Consider the following 23,809-nt stretch of genomic DNA (forward strand, 5'->3'; position numbering starts at 1 on the left):
TTCCACAGGGATAGATGCTCCTGTGCTTGGGACCCTTCCAGACCTTGCTTTATGTCTCTCTTCATCTGGTTGTTCATTTGTATCCCTTAATAAAATTGGAAGTATAGTGCTTTCCTGAGTTCTATGAGTTATCTAGCAGTTATGGAAACTGTGGAAACTGGGGAAAGCCCTGAATCTGTAGTTGGCCAAGTAGAAGTGCAGGTAGCCTGGGACCCAATCTGTTGCTGGCATCTGAAGTACGAGCCTTCTCGTTGGAGATCTTGTCCTTTAACTTGTGAGATCTGATGATAACTCTGGGTAGTTAGTGTCAGAACTGGATGGAATTGTAGAACACCCAGCTGGTGTCAGAGGACTCGTGTTGGAAAAGAGCATTTGTGAAAAATCTACAGCAAATATCTTCTAAATGGTGAAATTTTGAAAATGCTTCCTTTTAAATCAGGGATAAGATGAAACTCACTAATTCTTTAATCATGTTTTGGATTGAATGGTGAGCATGAAAAAAATACTTGTAAGGATTATAAAGTAAGAAACAATAGACTCATTATCCCTTCGATAAAATAATATAGATAGAAAATATAAAATATAAACCATTATAATTAGAGATTAGCAAAACAGCCTACACAAAACCAACACACAAAAATCAAATGCGCTGCTTTTGACAACAGAAATATCAATATTAATTAAATGTCTAAAAATACTGTCTACAAAATTAAATAGAATGGACATACCATGTTCATGAATTAGATGACAATATTATAAAGATGTCGATTTTCCACATTTTATAGATTCTGTACAATTCAATTAAAAGAAATCACAAGGATTTTCTTGATAATCTGTTTCTAAAATTTACGTGAAGGGTGTGGTAATCAGAATTCGAAAGATTTCCCTCTACTTTTCCTGCTCTAATTCCTGGGGCTAGGACCATAATGAGATATCATACCTGTGATTATGGTACATGGCAAAAGGCATTTTGCAGATGTGATTAAGGATATTAATCAGTTGACTTTCTGTTAATCAAAAAGGCAGATACAATGGAATAATATGGGCCATTTTAAAAGCAGAAAGTTTTTTTCTAGCTGTTAGCACAAGAGGAAGGCAGAGAATTGAAACAGGAGGTGAACTGACACACTGTTGCTGTCTTGAAACTGGAGTGGTTCACATAGAAAGGACCTGACAGCAGCCACTATGAGCTAAGAACCACCACCAGACCACGACCAGTAAAGAAATGGGAACCTCAGTCGCATAACCACAAGGATGTGAATTCTAGCAACAACTATGAGCTTGGAAGCAGATAGTTCCCCAGAGACTACAAGTGAGAACTCAGTCAGGCTGATCCCTTGATTTCAGCTTTAAGCAGATAATCCAGTCACACCATTGTTGTACTACTGACCTGTCAAATTGTGAGCTAATAAATGGATGTGGTTTTAATCCAATAACTTTGTATGCAACAAGAAAAACTTAATTCACAGTGCAATGGTTCAAAACTATGTAAGACAATTTAGAAAAAAGTAAAAAGAATAAAATGGGACTAGACTAGCCCTATCAGAAATCAAAATAATTATAAAACTATAATAATTAAGAGAATGTAATCATGTGGGTAATAGAACTGAAGAGAATCCTTAGAAACTGACTCTTTGATGTTCAGAATTTGCTTTACATTCCAGGTGGTACTGTATATCACTGGGGAAAGGAGGATCTACTCAATAAATACTGTAGGAAGTTTTGTTTATTCATATTGGGAAAAAAAGAAATTGAACCCAAACTTCTTACAGTACAGAGCGATCAGTCCTAAATAAATAAAAATTCTAAATGTTAAAAGTCAAAGCTGTAAAACTTTACAAAGAAAATATAGAAGAGTATGTTTATGACCTCAGAGAAGGAAAGAAGTTCTCAAACAAAACCTACAAAACACCATAAAAAATATATAAAGCAACCATGTTAAAACAGCAACAGCACAACAAAAGTAGCTACAGCAACAAAACCTTACATTCCTCAAAAGGTCCCTTAAAGGAAAAGAAATAGAGGTATAAATGTTGGACTATATTTGCAAAAGTATACCTGAAAAGTTATGGTACTCAAGAAAAAAGAAATTTTAAAATCAGTAAGAAAAACATCCAGCAAGTCAATATTTTTAAAAAGGTAAATGATGAACAGATATTTTAAAGAAGAGAAAAATCAATGTCAAAAAATATATTCCTCAACTGTAATAAAAGACATGCAAATTAAGATGAAAACAATGGTCCTATTGCTTTCATGCTTAAAAAGGTTGCTTACATTTATAAGTGCAGAGATCACAAAAAATAATCTAAATTGTTTCATTATTATAATGTTTCAACTTTACATTAACCAATTTTTTGCTTATTACATTGGTAAAAATTAAGAAATATGACATTATCAAGTATTGGTAAGGTTGTGGGTCAACATGAACTCTTATATACATCCTACAGATGGGAATGAAAATTGATATATCACTTTGAAAAATAATTGAACATTATTTTGAAAATTTAAAAATATTCATACTACAAGGACCAGCAATTCCATTACAAAAATATGTCAATGCACCTTCTTCAGGTGACTCCCTGGACAACTTATTGGACATCACCTCCCTCTTTTCTCTCAAAAACTTAAGTACAAATGCCTTCTCTCTGCCTCTCTTTGTGTTATTCTTTATCTCTTCTTTGCTCTTTTGTTTTCCTTTTCTTCCCCTTCTCTGTGCCCAAATGTACATATACATTAAAAACAACTAAGCCATAAAAGAAGGATTCATTCATTCAAAAAATATTTGCGTAGCCACTACGTGCCATGTATTTAGAGCACAACGGTGGACTAGATAAGCGTGTCTCCTAGCCTTATGCCTCTTGCTTTCCAAAAAGTGACTAGGTGGTTGGTGTGGAGAAAGACAAAAAAGAAGTAAATTGAATAAATCCAGATTGTTCTCAGAGAGAAACATAAATAGGATGACGTGATCTGATAACAAATAATTGTGACAGTAGAATTCTATATTGCATACAATGTGTCCTGAGAAGGAGATTGTTAGGTTCCTCCCTTAATATACTGGATTGTGTGTGTGTGTGTGTCTATGTAACTATGTGCATACACACACACACATTTATCTTTTTTTTTTTTTTTGAGGAAGATTAGTCCTGAGCTAACAACTGCCACCAATCCTCCTCTTTTTGCTGAGGAAGACTGGCCCTGAGCTAACATCCATGCCCATCTTCCTCTACTTTTTTTTTATATGTGGGATGCCTGGCACAGCATGACTTGACAAGCCGTGTGTAGGTCCACACCCAGGATCCAAACAGGTGAACCCTGGGCCACCAAAGCGGAACATGTGAACTTAAGGGTTGCACCACCGGGCTGGCCCGACGTTTGTCTCCTATTCAAAGCTCTAAACTTCCATAGATCCCAGCATGTGTTTGATTTATCATTTTATCATCCTCAGTTTGTAGCCAAGTACCTTACTATGCTACTAACAAGGTATGAATAAATGTCTCCAGCTGAACAAACATGCAGTCATCAGTCGCTAAGTATCCTTCTCCTATATTTCTAAGGTGGTAGTGACTCAAGGTGAGCTTGGCCTGGAACTCCTCTGCCTTCTCCACCATCGTCATCCCTGCATAAAAGCCTCATCACTCCTTGTCTTCCTCTGTATGACTGATTTGGAGAACGTGGACATTTTTCTCAAGGAATCTCTCTGACACTTACATAGACCTTGAGAATCTGAAGGCAGATTATAAATCAAGGTTGGGGACCAGCAACTTCCAGTCACTGTAACTATACAGAGAAAATATTTTACATTGTTCATGCTACTTTATGGAATAAGAGAAACATTTAGAAAGTGCATAGGGTAGAAATAATTGAAATGTTTCTTTGTAATGATGATCTTTGCTTCTATGTAATTCTCTGAATTTCTAATCATTTACGGGAAATATTTTTGTATCTTTGAACCAGTAGTGGATTTTCTATAAGATTGTCAAGCTCTTGTTCCACGGTAGTAAAACTGCTTTTCAGAAAGTTTGTACTAATTTACACACACACCAGTTGTCTGGAGACTGCCTATGTTTCTCCCAAAACACACAGGGAGAATTTTCATCTTTTTAGAGTGTTTATGGTGTTGGAAAGCAAAAAACAAAACAAAACAAAAAAAGGGGCTCTTTTATGTTTTTTTAAAATTTTCATTCCCCTACATTATAACTGAAGTTGAACTATTTTCATATGCTTATTATTCCTTTGTAGTTCTTATACTTTGAAATTTCTTTACCACTGTTGACCATTAAAAAAAAAAAGGCTTCAGTGTTTTTAAAATTCTTTAACTTATGCATTTTGTACAAGTATTTTCCCAGTTTGTTATTTATCATTTAATTTTGCTAATAATGACTTTTTGATGTAAAAACGTTTGTAAATTTTAATTCAAGCATACTGATCTTTCCCTTGGTGATTGTCTCTGTTGCTTGCATACTTAAAAAGTGTGTTTATGCTTAGAAGTCCACAGATCACAAAAAGTAATTATCTAAATTGTCATTTCATTATTATAAGATTTTAGCTTTACATTTACCCTAAATTGACTTTTCATTAATCTATGATTTTAGCTTCTATGTTTCTCTCTCGAATTTATTTTGGCATATGATGTGAAATGAGGATCTAAATTATTACCCCCTCCTTAAAATAGCCAATATTTTCAATTCCATTTATTAAGTAATTCTTCTTTTGCAAATGGCTTGTGACATTTTCTTAATTCTACACATATTGAATTCATATGTACACACCCACACACATATGTTTCTGTATTTTCAATTCATTCCCATTTAACTGTCTGGATATCCCTGTGTGTACTGCTATTTAATGTATTGTGTCTTAATAATATGTTCCAATATTTATAATACGTTTCAATATATTTAAAAATACATTTTAAAGCACATTTAGAGCCATCTAAGTTATATTTCTCTTTTATGTCACGTTGGTATTTTTTAGTGTCTGATTTTGAAGAGAGCTGGCATTTTAGATGATTTTGTCTGTTTTGCAATTTTCTTCTCAACTGAGTCACCTACTTATTTACTTATTAGCACTAAGGATTTTAAGTAAATTTTTTAAAAAATCTTCTTTTGACAATTTAAAAAACAATAATGATTAAGTTATTGTAAAATAACATATAGCCCTAAAAAGAAACCTTTCTTCAGCAAAGAATCACTACATTAAACTTCACTCTTCTCTAACTTATACAGCAATTTAAAGTTTGATTTATGGATCTAAAGCACATCCATAAACAGGTCACTTGAAGCCTATGGTATGTCTAGTGGTACCCTAGCATGTATGCTCAGAATGTGTTTAGAACCACTAATATGTCCACTGTCCAATATTTTTCCAATATAATGATTGTCTATAAGTGTTAAGGGGGGATTGAACAGAACTCAGTGCCCACTAAGTGATATGGGACCACAGTCATGGGAAAAGAATCATTGTTTCATATTTAGATCATTCCTAGGAACAATGGGGATTCAAAGGGGAAAAAGGTGTGGGTGGGGAATGAAACCAAGGAAGGTGAGCTGAGAATGATAAGAAAATGATAGGGGAGCAGACGTTGACTCGTAGAGATGGGCATTTGAAAGGAACTGATGAGATGTCATCCCCAATCCCATCTGTGCCTTTACAGCTTCAGACATCCGTGCCCATCCAGGGAAGGCAAAAGAATTAGAAAATTGAGCATAAGCATAGTACCTTGTTATGTAGATGTTTTATTCTAACAAGAAGTGTTTCATTTAAATACAATGCTGTTTGCTTTGTGCAAAACTGAAAATGAAACATTTGTAAAGGTTTCTTTGTACTATTTCTAATCTATAATTTAACAGATTTGTTCCACCAGAACAAACATTTGCTGAATGTCATGGAAATGGTTTTGAAAAGTATAATGTCAGCAAGATCGCCTCTGAACACAACAGTTGAACAAGGCAGCACCTGTATTCTGAAATACACAGACCCACCCACAAAATGGGCAACATTTCAGAGACAGTCAGCGTCACAGCCACAGTTGTATTCTTTCAAACACTTTTCTTTTTTCTGTCCTTAAGACATGCTCTCAAAGTCTTCTTCATATTCTGTGCAAGCAAGGGGCATTAATCACACTGTCTATATGCCCATTTGTCCAGAATGGTTGCCTATGATCCATCCTTTGAATAACTTATACTCCTGACCTTTCTGATCAATAAGATGAATGATAAAGGCAAAGGCTTGTGGTTTACATCTTCGTAGAAGTTGCCATCTCCTCTGAGAAGTTAAAATAAATAATTCCTCTAGTGTTATTCATTGCCTCCTGCAAGCAATATTTGTATGTGTGTGAGAGCAAGATGTACTGCATCTTCTTACCTTTGATGTTTGGTCTTGTTTTGGGGCTGCTCTTTTGACAAGCTTTCAAAAGCCCCCTACTATGAATGTCGAATTAAGTACCCTTATGAATATGCATGAACATAAACCTCATATACTCATTTTGGTGGCTACTCACTGTGCTGGGTTGCCCTGGAAGCCATTCCAAATGGTTTTGATTTTGCGTTTGAGATTCTTAATGGTGGTAATTATCTGTTGCAGCCATGCAGTACCAAATATGATGCGTGTTAGAGATACTTTAAAAAATAATAATAAAAACGACTAAAGATGCTAATTCCCACATTTTGGTTCCTACAGGGCAATTAGCCCCTAGTAATGATGTTTATATTTATATGCAAATGTTTCAGGAAAAATGAATCTTAACAGAGACTTCATATCAATACTATTGGGAAATGAGAGCATTCCATCTGTCTGTAGAAAATGCCTGTCATTAGCTCTACATGTAGCCTATTTCTGTAATAGAAACTATTTAATCTTAAGTAATTCATTCTTCATCTTGTGTTATTTCCCCTTCCTTCTGTTCTTTTATTAAGACTCTTAACAAATGTACAGTATATGCGGCTCTTCAGGGCCTACACATAGGTGCCTTGGCGCATTTTCTTCTGAGTATCATCTGTTCTTTGAATTATTACCTAACATCGTCACCATTCCTCATTTTAGGATAATAATTGAGTCACCAAAGCAGGCTTCTCAGGGGGCACTTGCTTGTTAATATCCTCTGTTGCAAGGATTGCTACAACATGCAAGACAGAAACATAATGAAGAAGCAAAGAGCTGCATCACAGCTGTCGCTTCTGACTAGCTTCTGTCCTATACACGAGGAAACTGAAGGTTAGAGACGTTCATGAACTCCCTGTTCGATCAGAGTAAGGAAAGGGCTCAGACTAGAGTCAACCTCATATTGCAATGCTCTTTCTACTCCAAGACAATCTCTTAATACAGAGGGTCCCTTAATAACCAACGATTTGTTCTGTACTCCCTTTGTTTCCACAAGACACTTTAAACGATCAATGGGAAATTCAGTTACTTAGCTAGTGTCACTTAATATACTGCTGGCTTATCTTACATATATTCTTTTGCAGAAGAATAAAATGCATAGCCATTATTTCATTCAAGAATTGTGATTTGTCACATGTTTTAAAAATCAGCAAAGAATAGTTTCTTTTCAGTTATCAGAAATAGAGAATCTCTAAATCCATGATTACATAAAACAAAGCTGGTCACTGAATATAGAATTATAGAGGTCTACCCAGCATGGAGAAAGCACTCAAGATTTCAAATTTTCTTTAGGATAATGAGAAAAAAAAATCAAATAGCAGAGTAGTCAGAATACTGTGTCATATTTACACCAGCTTTACAGCAGAAAATTCTTCTGTGTATATATTTTCTCCCCTTTAACCTAGAACAAACAAGTAAAGAAGCCACCCCAGAATTTCCAAATAAAAACCAAAATGCCACAAATAACAACATATTTCAAAACACAGATGCTCATTGTCACTCACAGTCAAAATCTGGAATGAAGGAGTCTGGGAAAGGGAGAATTCAGCATCCTGCCAGTGGAAAATCTCATTAGAATCTCTGGAGATTTATCTGTCACTCTGACAAGATAATTTGATTTTAAATTCCATCACTGCTAGCCCTAATTTTTAAAATTAAATTGAAAAAAAAGTGACTTCTTTTTCTCCCATATAATGAATAATAGGATAATATAAATCAAAATCAAGGGTGCCATTAATCAGAAATTACAGGAAAAAGCTCTGAAAAATTTTAGGGTTTGAGAAAAGTAAAAAAGTCCCCCTCTCTCACTCCCACCTGCCCATCAGGGAACCAGAGTGAAGCTCCGTTGAAAGAGATTCTTTATGAGGTTCAATTTAGAGCCTCACAAGTTTTCTTATCAATGCAGAATTTTAACACTTTCTCAAAAACCCTGATCTCTTTCGAAAGAGCAGCACTTATTCAGTCCCACGCTGAGCCCATTTAGCGCATCATTATCATAATTCATTCCTGAATGAGAGTTTTTCAGACAGTAGACAAAACACAGTAAAATGTCATAAACACGCCCTTACTTTAGGTGTTATAGTTACTACCTAAAATCACATAAATCTTATACAAATCCAGTCCCTTCTTTTCCCTTTTCTCCATAAAGCGACAAATAGACCATTTAATGCCAATGATGGATGAAAGTAAGCCCCTTTCAGAAGCTGATGTACTTGAAGATCATCACTTGCTTTTTCAGTCGTATTTCTGCACAGCACCTCAGAATTCAGGTATTCTCAGTTCCCTAGCGATAATCAAACAACTCATTAAAAAGAATAAAATTATATCCTGACCAAAAGAATGCCATATCTGGAGAATTGCTTTTTACATTTCCAGGGGACACACTTCATACACTTTCCAAACATTAAAATTTCTAAAGAATCAGGATTTAATGTCAACCTGCTTGTTAGGGAATTGGGTTCGTGAAAGGTGAACGGCAGAATTTTTTAATATGAAGTTGAGAAGTCAAAGGCGCCTCTCTTTTAGCCTCTTCATTTAGCAGAACCAACTCTGATTGGCTCACCTTCCGACAGAGTTCTCTCTTGTAACATTTACTTTCTCTTTAGGGAGTTAGGTTTCTCACGCCCGGTACCCGTCACTCCTCAAGTCCCTCTTCCAAGCTTCTCCGTGCCACCTCTCTTCCTCCAGGTAAGCGAATGGAGAGACAAACTATATTCCACTACTTATTAAAACGTCATTGTGGCTTCCTAAGAAGTAGGCCACGTGTGAAATAGCCTTTCTCGTAATTGAAACTTCGAATCAAAATGCTTCATACGATTTAATATTTGAACACTTTGGAACATCCTGGTTCTACTATGGGGGACATCAAGATATTGACAAATTTGGTGTACTCATATTTTTCAAAAAGTGGTCACATTTTCTACTTGGTAACCGAGGCAGATAAACCATTCTCATAAAGCTTTTCAATATTTAATATGTGTATATTCACATGTATTGTGTGTGTATGTATGCATATATGCATGTGTGCACACACACATGTGTGTATGTGTGTGTGTCTGTTGTACAACTCATAAAGTGGTAATAGTCAGAAATGTGAATTAACTTTTCTCTTGCTTATCAAGAAAAATCCAACAATAGTTATTTTAAATGATGGTTTTGTATATCATCCAGATTTTAGAAGCTTAAGGAAGGCACTTACCTTAGAAAGTTATTAAGATTCCTCCCCATCTGCGTGATCATTCAGGACACGTGCCTGATTCCTCATAAGCAGCATAGCTTTAGTAGCAACTTCCCACCTGTTTCAAATTTAAAAATTTGGATTTTTTTTATACAGAAGAAAAATAATTTTTTTCAAGTTTTATATTCATTTAATCAATAAACTTTAAAAAATGTAAGTACATCCATAACTTTTATTTTTCTTTTTTCTAGACAATTGTCATATATAATAAAACACTAATGATGGAAAAGTAGTACGATAAAAATTGCATAAAGATATATACTCTTAAAATGCCTTCCTCAGAAATGTTCAGATCTTGTTTTCAGGAACAAACTCCTCAAAGATTTCACTTTCACCCTGAACATAGCTGTGACAAGCCAGTCAAGGTCCACCGAATCCAATTAGAGCAGTTTTCTGGGAGTGGAATTGTGATTCTTGACAATATTAGGGCAAAATACTGCAAGCTGTTTTAACTTTAAGGCGGGCAGTGCTAGCTACAGTCTTTAGTCTGTAGCTTAAAAAGGTGTCGTCAAGCCATGACAGGCACAAAATATTTGTCAAGCTCTACTGGAACCAGTCATTGGTTGTTCTGCCCTACAAGGCTCTAGATTCTATACATTCTGTTCATAAAATCAGGAGAATATTTAGAGGTTAGAAAAATTCAGAGCAGTGGACAGAGAAGTCACTATCGTCTGTCATAACTTAAGAGTGAGTGATGCTCTGTGAATCTTATGAAAAAGGACTTACAACAGATTTACCGATTCAGAGAGCTGAGAATTACCACTTTCCCCACACTCCATCAACTCTTCAATAAGCCCTGACAAATCCATCTCGTAAATGTCTCCTTGCTTGCCCCTCCCATCACACATTTCCTTCTATTTCCCCTCATTATCTGACTTTGCACAAGTCCTCCTAAGGAGTAACCCTCACTTAGGGCCTCTCTGCAGTCCACACTGCACTCTATCAGAAGCACCTGCTGAAAACGCAAATATAAATATGCCAACCTTTGATGTATTTCACACCAGTAGTTTTTCAGTCTGGGATCCTTATAGAAAAATTAAAAATCTTCATGATCTGGTTTTTGCCTGTTTTTGCAGAGTCATCTTCGAGTGTCTCTACTGTTTCCCAATTTCTTTAGAACCCTAGTGATACCAAGTTGCATATAGTCTACAATCACATTTTGCATATATGCCTCATTCTGCATTTTAATCCGCCTAGAGAAGTTCCATTTGTTCTTCTAAGTCCTGCTTTGAGATGTTATCTTCTCAGAGGCCTTTCACATTCTACCTCCTGAGAGAGTTAACCACTCTCCCCTCTAAGATGCTTCTCTAGAGCTGTATGTAAGGGTACTTATCTGTTTACATGTCTATCATCTCCACTTGAATATAAGGTTTTTGGTCTAAGCTCCATAGATCATTCCTCTTTGGTTCTGAAGTGCCTAGCACAGAGCCTGATCTATAGAGGAAATGCATACTGGGCTGAATATACTGTCTTTTTACTTCTTTTTTTTCCATATACCACTTGAGATAAAAAAATTCTCAAGTCAATACTGGACATCCCCAATGCTTAAAGATCTTTTGAGCTTAAATTCAAATTTGGGGCAGTAGGTGGCTGATAACGGCCAAGTATTTTGATTCTGTAATTGCACACTGTATGTCTCCAAGTGACTGACTATATTACCTCACCTCCATCATACTATAGTCTCCTCAAAATTCTCAGAATAATCTCAAAATGGAGGTATAGGTACTTTACATTGCCTTGAAAGAAGAGTTATTAGAGTATAGTTCTCAGTTTTACCTGAATTACTGCCATTCAACAAATAATTTATTTGTCAAGTATGCGTATGACCTATTAGCCCATGATTAATTGACTGCCATGGATGATAATTTTAGCAGTCCGTGTGGCATTAAGAAAAGAAAGCAAGAGATTGCTTTACTCCTGAAATTCCAATGACCACCCAACTATACATAGGCAAGTTCAATGTACAAATTTCTTCCTCCCTGGATTTAATCTCCATAGGTACTACTGGATAGACATTTGTTCCCATCAGGTTAATATTTTCACAGCTAATATTTGGTAAATAAAATCAATGAAACATCTGTGCTGGGTTTTGTTTGTCAATGTTAAAAAAGGCTGAATGGAGTGAATTGCATAATTATACCAATCCCTTCGCTTGTCATCACATGCTGGACATGAAGCTCTAATATCAATATAAACTGCACTTGGTCAACCTGCAGGAGGAATGCAAAGGCACTCTCAGGTTTTCTAATGCTCTTTTTCTACCTTTCGAAATTGAGTGGCTTTATATAATCCTCCTGAAAATTCACACCTCACACCCCTTCAAATCCCAATCCTCACACATGGTAGCATTAGAGGGAGGATTATTAAAGACCCCCATTGGAACTGTGGCCTATTCATTTTCTGTGTAAACCATGGGGTTCCTGTGCAGACAGTGATGTGCCAACACGAACCCAGACAGCTGCTGTACTAAAGCTGCTCTGAGTGCAGGTGGGGAAACAGCTTGTGATATTAACAAGACTAGATCCTTCTTGTGGCTTTCTATAGCCTTTATTTAAAATACAGAAAAATGCTTTCAAAGACTTATTTATAACTGTATCAAGCACAGATTGCACCAACATTATGCTGCAATGAGCACATGTGTTATTCATACTGATATTAAGTATTTTTTCTTTTTTGAAATAGCCAAGAAGAAAAAAAAGTTTCCTGAGCATGATTTCAGATAGGAGCTACTAAACCCATATCAGTGAAGCTAACTTGGGTGAAAATAGCTTTTTTGGAATTTAAAAAATCATGAAAACAAACAAACAAAAAGATTCAGTGTAAATGGAAAAATTGAGACATAAGAAATGAATTCTTTTCAACAAAGGTTTTATGGATATCACAGCTGTCACATGCACTTTTTTCTACTTCATATAAAGATCATAATTAAATTATATTCAAATGTTCCACATCAGTATGGGCTTGTATTTTAATTTTTGTTTTTAACTCCTCGATAAGCCGTAGCAGAGTTCTTAATATTGAAAATTTAGTCCTTGTTTTCCCTGAAGTTTTATTAAGCTCCTACTGTGTGTCACAGCTATGTTAAGTGTCATGACCAACATAAAAATATCCAATCTATGCTGTTGGCACTAAGGAATGTATACTTGTTTAGGAAGACACAAATGTTCATTAAGTATCAATGAGAATGACAAGTGGCAATAATAATAAGTGGTTACGGGCCAAACAATGCAGGTTGAGCTACTTAATAGGTGTGCAATCTTCAGAAACTTATTTAAAGTCTGTGGGCTCAGTTTGTTCATCTTTAAAATAAGGATCAAAATATTACCTCTCTGTTAGGGTTTTTCTGATAATTAAAGGAGATATTACAAGCAAAGCACGTAAAAATAATCAGCCACAAAATAAGCTCTCAGGAAATAGGAGTTATTATTATTCTATGGTAATTCATAGGAGGTGGGGTTATTTGAGGATGACATTGACAAAGAACTACACAGCAGAAAATTATTTTTTGCATTCAGAGCATTGGAAATATTTGATTTAGTATTGAAAGGGAGAGAGGGCATCTCAGGTCTGGGGAAAATATTAAGCGAAGTTATGGAAATATGAATGAGCAAAAATGTATTTTAGAAAGTGATAGAGTCATAGGAGATATACTTGAAAGGAAGGAATAAATTTGTAGAAAGTCTCAATGCTAGGTTGGTAAATGTATATAGAAGAGAGACGTAAATGAATGGAGTAAAGGACAAAATTCAAATGATTTCCTATCTAGCATTTTTACTCAACCATTTTCACCCTGCAATAAAATTTGAGTAATTTTTACTGAAGTTGCCATTTCATTTAACATTTCAATTATATTCACTCCCAGCTCAAAACTATGAGTTGTCTACTTCTCTGTTCCACTGCATCAACATATTCACGTTGCTTTAATTCTGTTGAATTTCCATAATACCCCCCATTTTTCTACAACTTGACCATTATTCCTTTCTTTTAAGGAAATGAACTTTTAAGTTTGGCCATTCCAAGTATCTCAAATGTCTATTTTAGCCTGAACATACATACATATATAGATAGAAAGTATATATAGAAAGTGTATGTAATTTCTTAGGTTTAACTTTCAGGGAACTCTAGTTTAATGTTGAGTATTTTTTACTGGTTTTGGAATCTTGGGGAGTCATTTATTCTCTCTGAGTATCAGTTTTCTCAATTTCAGAAAAATTAAAAATAATGCCGGCTTTATCTGCAAGTAGTGGTGAAGATAACAGGTAACAGATCAAACCTATGAAATTAATTTAAGTATGACATAAGTATTGTTATTATTTTAATATTCTTAATGTTATTGCTTTTAAAAAATCTTTACTTTGGGGAGGATCTTTCAGTAAATCTACAGTAGTCAAAAATAATTGTGGAAATATTTTTAAAAAGGACAGCTGGGCCAACCAAAAATCATACCCTTAGAGAAAGTTCACCTTATCATTGAGAAATATTAACTCACTCTATTCTTCCTACAAATAAAGGAAGAACAATTGTTTCAATACTTTTGTCTGTTTTAACACTTGAACCAAATATTTTCAAAGTGAAAAAATTAAAAATTATAGTGGAATTATATTAATTTAAAATATTGTCAAAATAATAATTTTAAATACTATTGATTGGAAATTTTTAAATTTAAAATATCTAGAGGGAGTTACTAATATTTCATATTTTACTTTGTTACATTTGTTTTATCAAATTATTTCACTAACAAAATTGATTGCAATTGATTAAAATGAAGCTATTTTAGTTTAAATTTTAGACACCATATAGTGTCAGGTCATTTATGCAAAACTGTATTATATTTTATGGTATGAGGCCTGACATATATTATGTAGATTAGGATAAATTTAAATAGAGATAATTCTGCTATTTTCTAAGCATAAGATATTGGGTAGTGGAAAACTTGTCTAGAGAATAAACACAATATCCTTTGAATAACGCAAGAAAAAAAACCTTTAAAAAGTAAGCTTTAGGTCTTCAAATTTTATTGCAAACAATGTAGCAGAAGACGAAACCAGGTTTGCTGTTTGTTATTCTCCACTGCATGGAATAAAGCGCTCAGGGTTTTTTTTCCCATATATTGAAATAATTTCATATAAAATGTTTAATGAAAATATGCTCAACAAAAAATAAAACAAAAGTAGGCTGGAATGCTATCAAATTAAGAAAAGTTGAAAAATATTTGCTAAAGTTTTGGGTATTCATGAATTAACAAACTTCTGGAAAGATACACAAGATAAGGTTGTAGTAGTTGGGTAAGAGTTGATTAGGCAACAAATTTATTTATTTTATATTTTTCTCTAGCAAGTAAACATACAATATGCATTATTATAAATAATATTATTTTACCACGTGGCACTGTGTAAGGAAATAGAGCAACAAAAAGACACTGTACAAGTGTGGAAGACTTTAAAGATTGCTGATACTGAGGCTATTTGGATGGAGTAGGAGAAATGGTCACTTTGACACAGTGTTGATGAAATAAATCTAAATTGTTATAGTCTTTATAATGCACATACATTATGAACCAGCATTCTAAGTCTATGAATTTCACCAAGGGAAATACTCAAATATACAGACATATACAGGGATGTGCAAGAATGTTTTATAGCAGTGCTGTTTAAAATAACCAACAATTTAGAAAACTTTCAAATGCCAATCAGTAGCAAATGTGTTAAAATTTCCCCATACAAAACTTTTAAATGCCAATCAGCAGGAAACATGTTAAAAATTTCCCCATACAACAGCATGCCATACAGCTAGGAAAATAATTCCTTGTCCAAGACTTGTTAAGAAATAGGAAAGTTGTGGAGAAGCATTATTAATTAATAATTATTAGTTAACAATTATTTAAATATAGGCATATATGTTGTTATAAATATCATAAAATTGTGCAACAAACCAAATGTGTATGATTTATCTCTCAAGGATGAGATTACATAGGATTTTATTTTCTAGATTATACTGTATTGCTGACGCTTTCTCTTTTTTTTCTTAAAGATTGGCACCTGAGCTAACAACTGTTGCCAATCTTCTTTTTTCTTTTCTCTGCTTTTTCTCCCAGAATCCCCCCAGTACATAGTTGTATATTTTAGTTGTGGGTCTTTCCAGTTGTGGCATGTGGGATGCCACCTCAGCATGGCCTAATGAGCGGTGCCATGTCTGCGCCCAGGATCCGAACCAGCAAAACCCTGGGCCGCCGAAGCAGAGCGTGTGAACTTAACCATTCAGCCATGGGCCGGCCCCACCGACACGTTTTCTAATGAGGAAAAAAATAAAGATTAAACAAAGCCTCCTCAAAATAATTTTAATACATTTGTAATTAGTCTAACATCCAAAATTTGCTTCATTCATTCTAGACTATCCATAGAGTACTTGGGAAAAATGATTAATTTCTGTTTACAGAAATCACTTCATTTTTTTTTTCAAAGAACTAAGAGGAAACTATATAACAAATGTTTAATGTTTTGCTTGTGGGTTTAGGCCTAAAAATAATAAAGGAGGAAGAGGAAAAGTAATGAAATCATCGTCAAGGAAGGCATTGTACTCAAACTCTTAGAAAAGGGAGGAGAGAGAGTTGATAAAACACTAACAACAGACCCTCCCCCACCATCTGCAGTTTGCCTTTCCCTTTTCAGCATACAAATAACCCAATATAAAATGTAAGAATTGTATTACATATCAAATTAATTCAGAACATGACAGGAAGGGCAGACAAGTGGCTGTTTTAGAAATGAATAGAGTTCATGAAGTATTTAATAAGTATTGATCTTGATTTCACCAGGGGTAAGCTACTCTCTGCTACTAAGTTAAGTACTTTTGAAGGCTGCATCAACTGTGAGGTCAGCAGTTCCCTGAATATCCAGTCATGAGCCTCTGGTTCAACACACTTCATGAAATCAAGGCAGGCTCCTCCCAAATCCTCTCCCATTGGATCCCATTTGAGAATTTAAAATATCGTATATTTAAATATAGGGTATAGGGTGGTGGTCATTCATTTACAGTCCTTGAATAATTGTGTTGAAATGAGCCTATAATTTGCTACTGCCATCAACAGGCAAAAAGAAGGAAATTTTCTACAGATGTTTTAAAATCTTCAGAAAGCCACTTAAGGGGCTGGCCCAGTGGCATAGCAGTTGGGTTTGGCACACTCCACTTTGGCAGCCCGGGTTGGCGTGTTGGGATCCCAGGCATGGACCTACACCACTCCTCAAGCTGTGCAGTGGTGGCAACCCACAGACAACATAGGGGAGGGTTGGCACAGCTGTTAGCTCAGGGCCACTCTTCCCCAAGCAAAAGGAGGAAGATTGACAATAGACATTAGCTCAGAGCCAATCTTCCTCACCAAAAAACAAAACAAAACAAAACAAACCCACTTAAGTCACTTTCACAAAACTTGATTCCACACTGTGTTTTTTCTTTCTTTCTCTCTCTCTTTTTTTTTTCACTTTCAGTTTTTATTACAACTTAGAAACTAGCTAGAGTCTCAGAATAGCTATGAGAAAGATCTTAGGCACAACGCTACTTCTTTTGCTGAATTTTTAAACTGTGTGCTTATATGTCAGTCTCTTTGGGCCTCACTTTTCCATCTGAGCTTTGATGCATATCAGACTCAAAGTTAACTGAATAGGAAAAGGGTGACTTAATACCCTCTGCTTCAAAATGTTCCGTAAAAGAATTAGCTAATGTATTACCAACTTTACAGTCTAATTCTTTCCCTTTCTCCTTCATTCTGGGCTTCCAGATTGGCACGTCTAACAGGAAACTTAAAAACCATTTTTAAACTGAAGAGGGTAGAGATGTCCGGAGAAGAATTTCTTTTTCTTTGTGTGTGTGTGTGTGTGTGTGTGTGTGCCTTATGCTATGGACAATGTAACTATTGCCTGGAAATGGTCTTAGTCTTTAAATGTCCTGTCTTCGTTTCATCAATGTGCTTTCCAGAAGATCAGAATAATTGTACTTACCCCTATGGTTTCACATATTTTGTAGCTATACAGGATATTTTTCTAAAATTTGAGACTTTATTAAGCCAGCTGGATCTCACAGATTTTTTTTTTAAGTAAAACCAGTGCTAATATGGGAGAGTATAAATACATTGATAGGATAAGCAATTTTAGTACCATTACTTCGACTGATGGAGTTCAAATTCGGGTTAATTTGCCTAATGCCTCAAATGCAGACCGGTCACAGTTGTAATTATCATCTCCGTTTTTTACGTGGTCAAGATGAGGAATAGAAGTAACCTGGCATTTTCAAGGAGCAGACCTAGGAAAGGAGCTCCTTTTTCTTAATCTCTATCCAGTGCTTTTTGCGCCTGAAATGAATATCGAACACCAAATTATTTTGCTTGATTTTAAGTTTACTATGGAGCTAATAAAATATATATTCAAAAAGAATCTTAAGTTCTGAAATGTCCTTTACCAATGATATCCTCTGCATTATGCTACCTTGTTGTTTTATTTTGGTTGTGATTTCCTTTGAAAGCAATCCCCCAGGTATGACTTAGCAGTGAAAATGCCATAGCTCTCGGAGGGAAAACATGGATTTCACTTGTAAAGGCTGTTTGTTTGTATATTAACAGTTTGCTTGACTCACATATAAAATTTTTGAACTATAAATTTAAAATGTGCACCTATATTTGCCTTCTAGTTGTCGTTAACAGAATTCTCCTACCTCACTCAGGCATCAGTTGTCCTTTTAATGAGTCTGATGAAAATTCTTGCAAATTTTCAAAATTATATAGTGATGAAAAACACTGCAAAGCTGTCAGTAATTTAATCCAGTGCCATGGCAGGCATTGCATAGCAAGCAAATAAAATATTCTCCTTAAATTTATGTACACAAAGTGTTCCCACTAAAAATCCCAGAAAATATTTTCTAGTAATATAACAAATAGATTTTAAGTATATATTGGATAATAACAAGGTAAGATTATCAAATACTATTTTGATGGAAAGCACTAACTTTGTCATCTAGTAATTAAAGCTGTAAAGCACTAGCACAAATATTGGCATTTCTAACTGCAAAACAGACTCAAAAAATCAGACTTTTATCTCTAATAGAAAATTCAAAATATAGAAATAAACACAAAGGAGAAGAAGGAAGGATCATACACAATTGATCTGGGAGAATTTATTTGCTGTCAAAGGGATTATATCTATACCTCACTCCAAATAAAATTACTATTAGATGGATTTGAAACTTTTCATGGTAATTTTAAGATAATGAAAAATAAATAGGCGCTGAGAAGAGAAAATGAAAAGATGATGTAAGAACCTAGGCACAGAGGTGTTTTGTTATAACACCATGAAAGAGCCAAGAAGTCGAAGCAGCTCTTTGCATCTCTATCTTTGAATCGCTTGCAGAGAGAGAGACAGGCATGGGTGTAATGGTGGATTTGAGTTGAAACAAGGAGTCCAGCTATATACGAACTTCTGACAGGCACTTACGATTCATTTGAGGTTGCTTATCATCAGAGAAGTTACATAGCCCTATGTAATGGAAGGAAGTTAAACCACCTAAATCTAAATATATTTACACCAAGTTTTCCCATTTTGGTAAGACACAAGAAAGTTAACAAATATTCCAGAATATAAAGAAAAATGTTTTACCTAAAGCTGTTCTTTAAATAATTATAGTCATCATCTATTCAAGTCTCTCCAAAATCCCCCGTATGGAAGGGCATAATCACAATGATTATATTTTGAACAGCAAAATACAATGCCCAGATGACATATTGGCCTAAAATGATGTCAATAAATAAAAATTCTGATATAGTTAGATGTCTCCTGATAGAGCCGGTTTAAAGAAAAAGAGCCAAATATATTTAATGCAGAGTTGATAATTTTTTATAGGGAAGTGACCTCACAATTGCAAGGCTAGATGCTCTTATCAATCCTTTTAGGGGCCAGATGCATCATGGTATAATACACCAACTGACTATACTTAACTACTTAGCGATCGTGAAAATAAACCTCCAGGACAAAACAAGCGAGCAAAGAAACAAAAAAATGAACAATTTATAACAGTCCATATATTTTGCAAATGGATATTTATGCCTCATAATAAAACTCCTACGGATAACAGCATATGCAGATGTAAAAGGATATCTATCTTAAAAAACTCCGACAGCGGCAAAAATGAGGTGCTTAGGAAAGTACCTAGATGGCAAAAAATGTAGCTTTAGTGATGACAAAAAACAGTGATAGCAAAGACATAGGTAAGGTTTTTGAACTATTTCCTGAAATGAGGGATGAAAAAACTCTGTATTTCTCAATTAACATTGATAACGTTATTTTAACGTATATCGTTTCCATGTGCATACTGATTTGATAAATTGATATTTTAAGTAGAGCTTTGACTACTTTAGCTACATTCCCAAGAGTTTACGTACTCACGTTGACTAACAGCCAAGATCAAACACTGAAAATCCAGTGTAAGTAAATTTGAGTATTTCTCTGATATTGGGGGGCATTATACATTCCTAAAATTTGAAGTGAGAAAAGGTAATTCGAAGAAAATAAAGACTAACAGAATTGTGTGTATAAAATTAAATTAGTATAACAAGTAACAAGAACTAATTGAAAAGAGAAATGAGGCTCGAGGTTTTGGTGGTATTTCAGTTCTTTATTTGGTTGCAGATTACACAGATGTCTTCACTTTGTGAAAATACATAAAGCTAAACCATAACACAAAGTTACGGTTTGTGCATGTCTCTGCATGTACGTTTTACTAAATATCGGGGACAAAAAGGATGTTATTTCTGAAAATAATAATAATGGTAATATTGCTATAAAATATATAATAATAGTGATATTAATAAAATATTTAAAAAGAAAAAGCAGATTCAATGGAAAATTCAGAGAATATAACAGAAAATCAGGAATATCTATATTATATTCATATAACTTAATAACTATGATATTAAGACTTCCTTGAATAAATAAGCAAAAGAAAAAATCCCAGAAGAAAACATATATTTGGGACACCACAATATTGGATATTTTTTCACCTTTGAAAGTGAAAAATATTGCAAATTAAACAGCATTAAATGCCATTTATAATTTCCAAATAAGAAAAAAAAGTTAACAATCATACACAATATGGGTTAAATTGGTTTGAAAGCAATAGGCAATACACTTACACGATGCTTCTGGAAATATGAATTGCTTGCGTATCTCTGGAGAATTATTGAACAGAACACAGCTTTTGACCATTATTCCAAGCCCTCAGAATCTGTCTTGTGAAAATATTTCAAAATATAAATGGCAATATTTACTAACATATCTATTCCAGCACTCCAGATTTGTCAAAAGGAGAAATATGAATACAAAAAATAGAAAAATATTTTAAGATACACCAACTCAATGAAATCATACAAACGTATTAATATTATAAACCCTATGAAACATTATATAAAGTTATATGTATATATTTATAAATCCAAAGATTATAAATAAAACTTATTTATCTTGCTAAAGTATGGCAGATTGGAAAATTTAATTCCTTATTTGATTTCCAACAGTGTTCGTATAATGTTAATTTTCTAACTACAACTTTAAAGAAATGTTTTATATAAATTCATACACAAAAAAGAGAACTACATACTGCAGTGAGATGTGTTTTGGATGTGGGTATTATTTTTTTTCACAAATACAATATTTTATTCTATAGATCTTTTCAGCAGCTTCTATTATCACTTAACAATATGTCTGGAAAGTATCTCCATTTCCTACAGACATATGCATGTATGTGTATATAGCTTTTGTTTTGTTCCATAATGTAGATTTACTACTATTCATTTATCCAGTAAAATGGTTACGGTCACTAGGATTCTTTTTAAATTTCTATTGCAAAACAAAGCTATAATGAAAGTCTTTGTTTATGGCTCCTTATGAACAAATGCCTTCCAGGTTAGATACAAGAATTAGATTTTTGGATTACCAACAGTTTTAATATTGAGTTAATTCATATTGCCCTTCGAAAGACAGCACTCTTGAGAAAAAGGAAAATATACATCCAGCAGGCTTATTGATATGCAACTTCATCAAACTGTATATACATGTGTATTTTTGTCAATCTGATGGGTGAATAAAAATCACATTGTTTTAATTTGTGTTTCTCTGATTACTTATGATTACATATAGGCGTATTTTGTATGTATTTTTCTCAACCGGATCTATTCAATAGGTTTGGAAGTTATTTTTTTTTATTGTGTAAAGTATACATAACATGAAATTTACCATTTTAACTATTTGTAAGTGTGCAGTTCGGTGGTGTTAAGTACATTCACATTGTTGACAATCATCACCACCATTCATCTCCAGAACTTTCTCATCTTCCTCAAAAGAAAACTTGTATCCGTTAAATAAGAATTCTCCATTCCCCATCACCCTCCACCCCCAGTCCCTGACAAGCACCATTCTGCTTTCTGTCTCTATGAATTTGACTATTCTAGGTACCAGAGGAGGGAAAACCTACACTATCCTGTGTTTCTCCTTTACTTTCACACTACTACCATACTCACAACACTTCTAACACCAGACATGGGGTTTTTTCCCCACCAAGCAATTCTCTACAACAGTAGCTGGGTATCCTACAATTTAACTCAATTCTGATACTGTCTACCTGGAGATAACATCAGATTACACAGGTTAAGGGTTCAGTCCCACAAGACTTCTTCCACCCACTTCAGATTCCAATCACAAGTCCAGGTTGTCACCTGTGCTTCTTTCTGGTCTATGGGCTATAAATGTGAGGTTCTCATGACCCTCTCTTCAGGTTTAATTAATTTGTTAGAGTGGCTCACAGAACTCAGGGAAAAACATTTACCAGTTTATTAAAGGCTACGATAAGGGAAACAGATGAACATCCAGATGGAAGAGATGCAAGGGCAAGGTATGTGGGAAGTGGTGTGGAGCTTCCATGCCCTCACTGGGTGTGTCAGTCTGCCAGCAGTGTCATGTGTTAGCCCCCCTAAAGCTCTCTGAACCCCATACTTTGGAGATTTTTGTGGAGGCTTCATCACGTAGGCATAATAGATCACTAAGTCCATTTCCAGCCCCTCTGGAGAATGGGGAGTGGGGCTGAAAATTCCAAGCTTCTAATCATGGCTTGGTCTTTCTGGTGACCAGCCCCCATCTTGGAGCCAACTAGGAGCCCACTCAGAGTCACCTCATTAGACCAAAAGACACTCCTGTCACCCAGGAAATTCAAATGGATTTGGGAGCTCCGGAACTGGGCACAGAGACCAATATGTATATTTTCTATTATTTCATGGTAGCTCGTCTAAGTGAAATCATACAATATGTGTCCTTTGTGTTTGTCTTATTTCATTTAACATAATGTCTTCAAGGTTCATCCATGTTGTAACATGTGTCAGAATTTTCTTCCTTTTTGCAGGCTGAATAATATTCCATCATATGTATATATCACATTTTGCTTATCCATTCATCTGTTAATGGACACATGGGTTGTTTCCATCTTTTAACTATTTGGAATAATGCTGCTATGAACATGGTGTACAAATATCTGTTTACGTCCCTGCTTTCAATTCTTTGGGGTATATACCCAGAAGTAGAATTTCTGGATCATGTAGTATTTCTATGTTTAATTTTTATGTTAATTTTTTGAGGAACTTCCATATCATTTTCCATAGTGGCTACACCCACAATTCCAATTTCTCCACATCCTGGCCAACACTTATTATTTTCTGTTTTATTTGGGGTTTTTTGTTGTTTCTTATAATAGTCATCTAAATAGGTATGAAGTGGTATCATTGTGGTTTTGATTTGCATTTCCCTAATGATTAGTAATGTTGAGTATCTTCATGTTCTTATTGACCATTAGTATATCTTCTTTGGAGAAATGTCTATTTGCTCATTTTTTAAAGTGGGTTGTTTGTTTTTGTTGTTGAGTTATAAAGAGTTCTTTATATATTTTGGATATTAATCCATTATCAGATATATGATATGCAAATATTTTCTCCCATTCTATAGGTTGCCTTTTCATTTTCTTGATAGCATCCTTTAATGCACAAAAGGTTTTAATTTGTTTTTTTAAAGATTTTATTTTTTCCTTTTTCTCCCCAAAGCCCCCCGGTACATAGTTGTGTATTCTTCATTGTGGGTTCTTCTAGTTGTGGCATGTGGGACGCTGCCTCAG

The 23,809-nt window shown here is 34.6% G+C and overlaps 1 protein-coding gene across 6 annotated transcripts in view; it reads right to left on the bottom strand.

Annotated features, from left to right (window-relative positions):
• The window catches only part of TENM2 (teneurin transmembrane protein 2), a 3,416,041-nt gene that overhangs the window by 2,124,305 nt on the left and 1,267,927 nt on the right, over positions 1–23,809 (bottom strand). For all 6 annotated transcript variants that reach the window (XM_070232931.1, XM_070232936.1, XM_070232935.1 and 3 more), the window contains one exon: positions 9,578–9,674. The gene's annotated coding sequence lies outside the window, so the exon portion shown is untranslated. The remainder of the gene's footprint in view (positions 1–9,577; positions 9,675–23,809) is intronic.

This window comes from Equus caballus, chromosome 14 (genome assembly GCF_041296265.1).
Source record: "Equus caballus isolate H_3958 breed thoroughbred chromosome 14, TB-T2T, whole genome shotgun sequence".
Taxonomy (NCBI): Eukaryota; Metazoa; Chordata; class Mammalia; order Perissodactyla; family Equidae; genus Equus; species Equus caballus.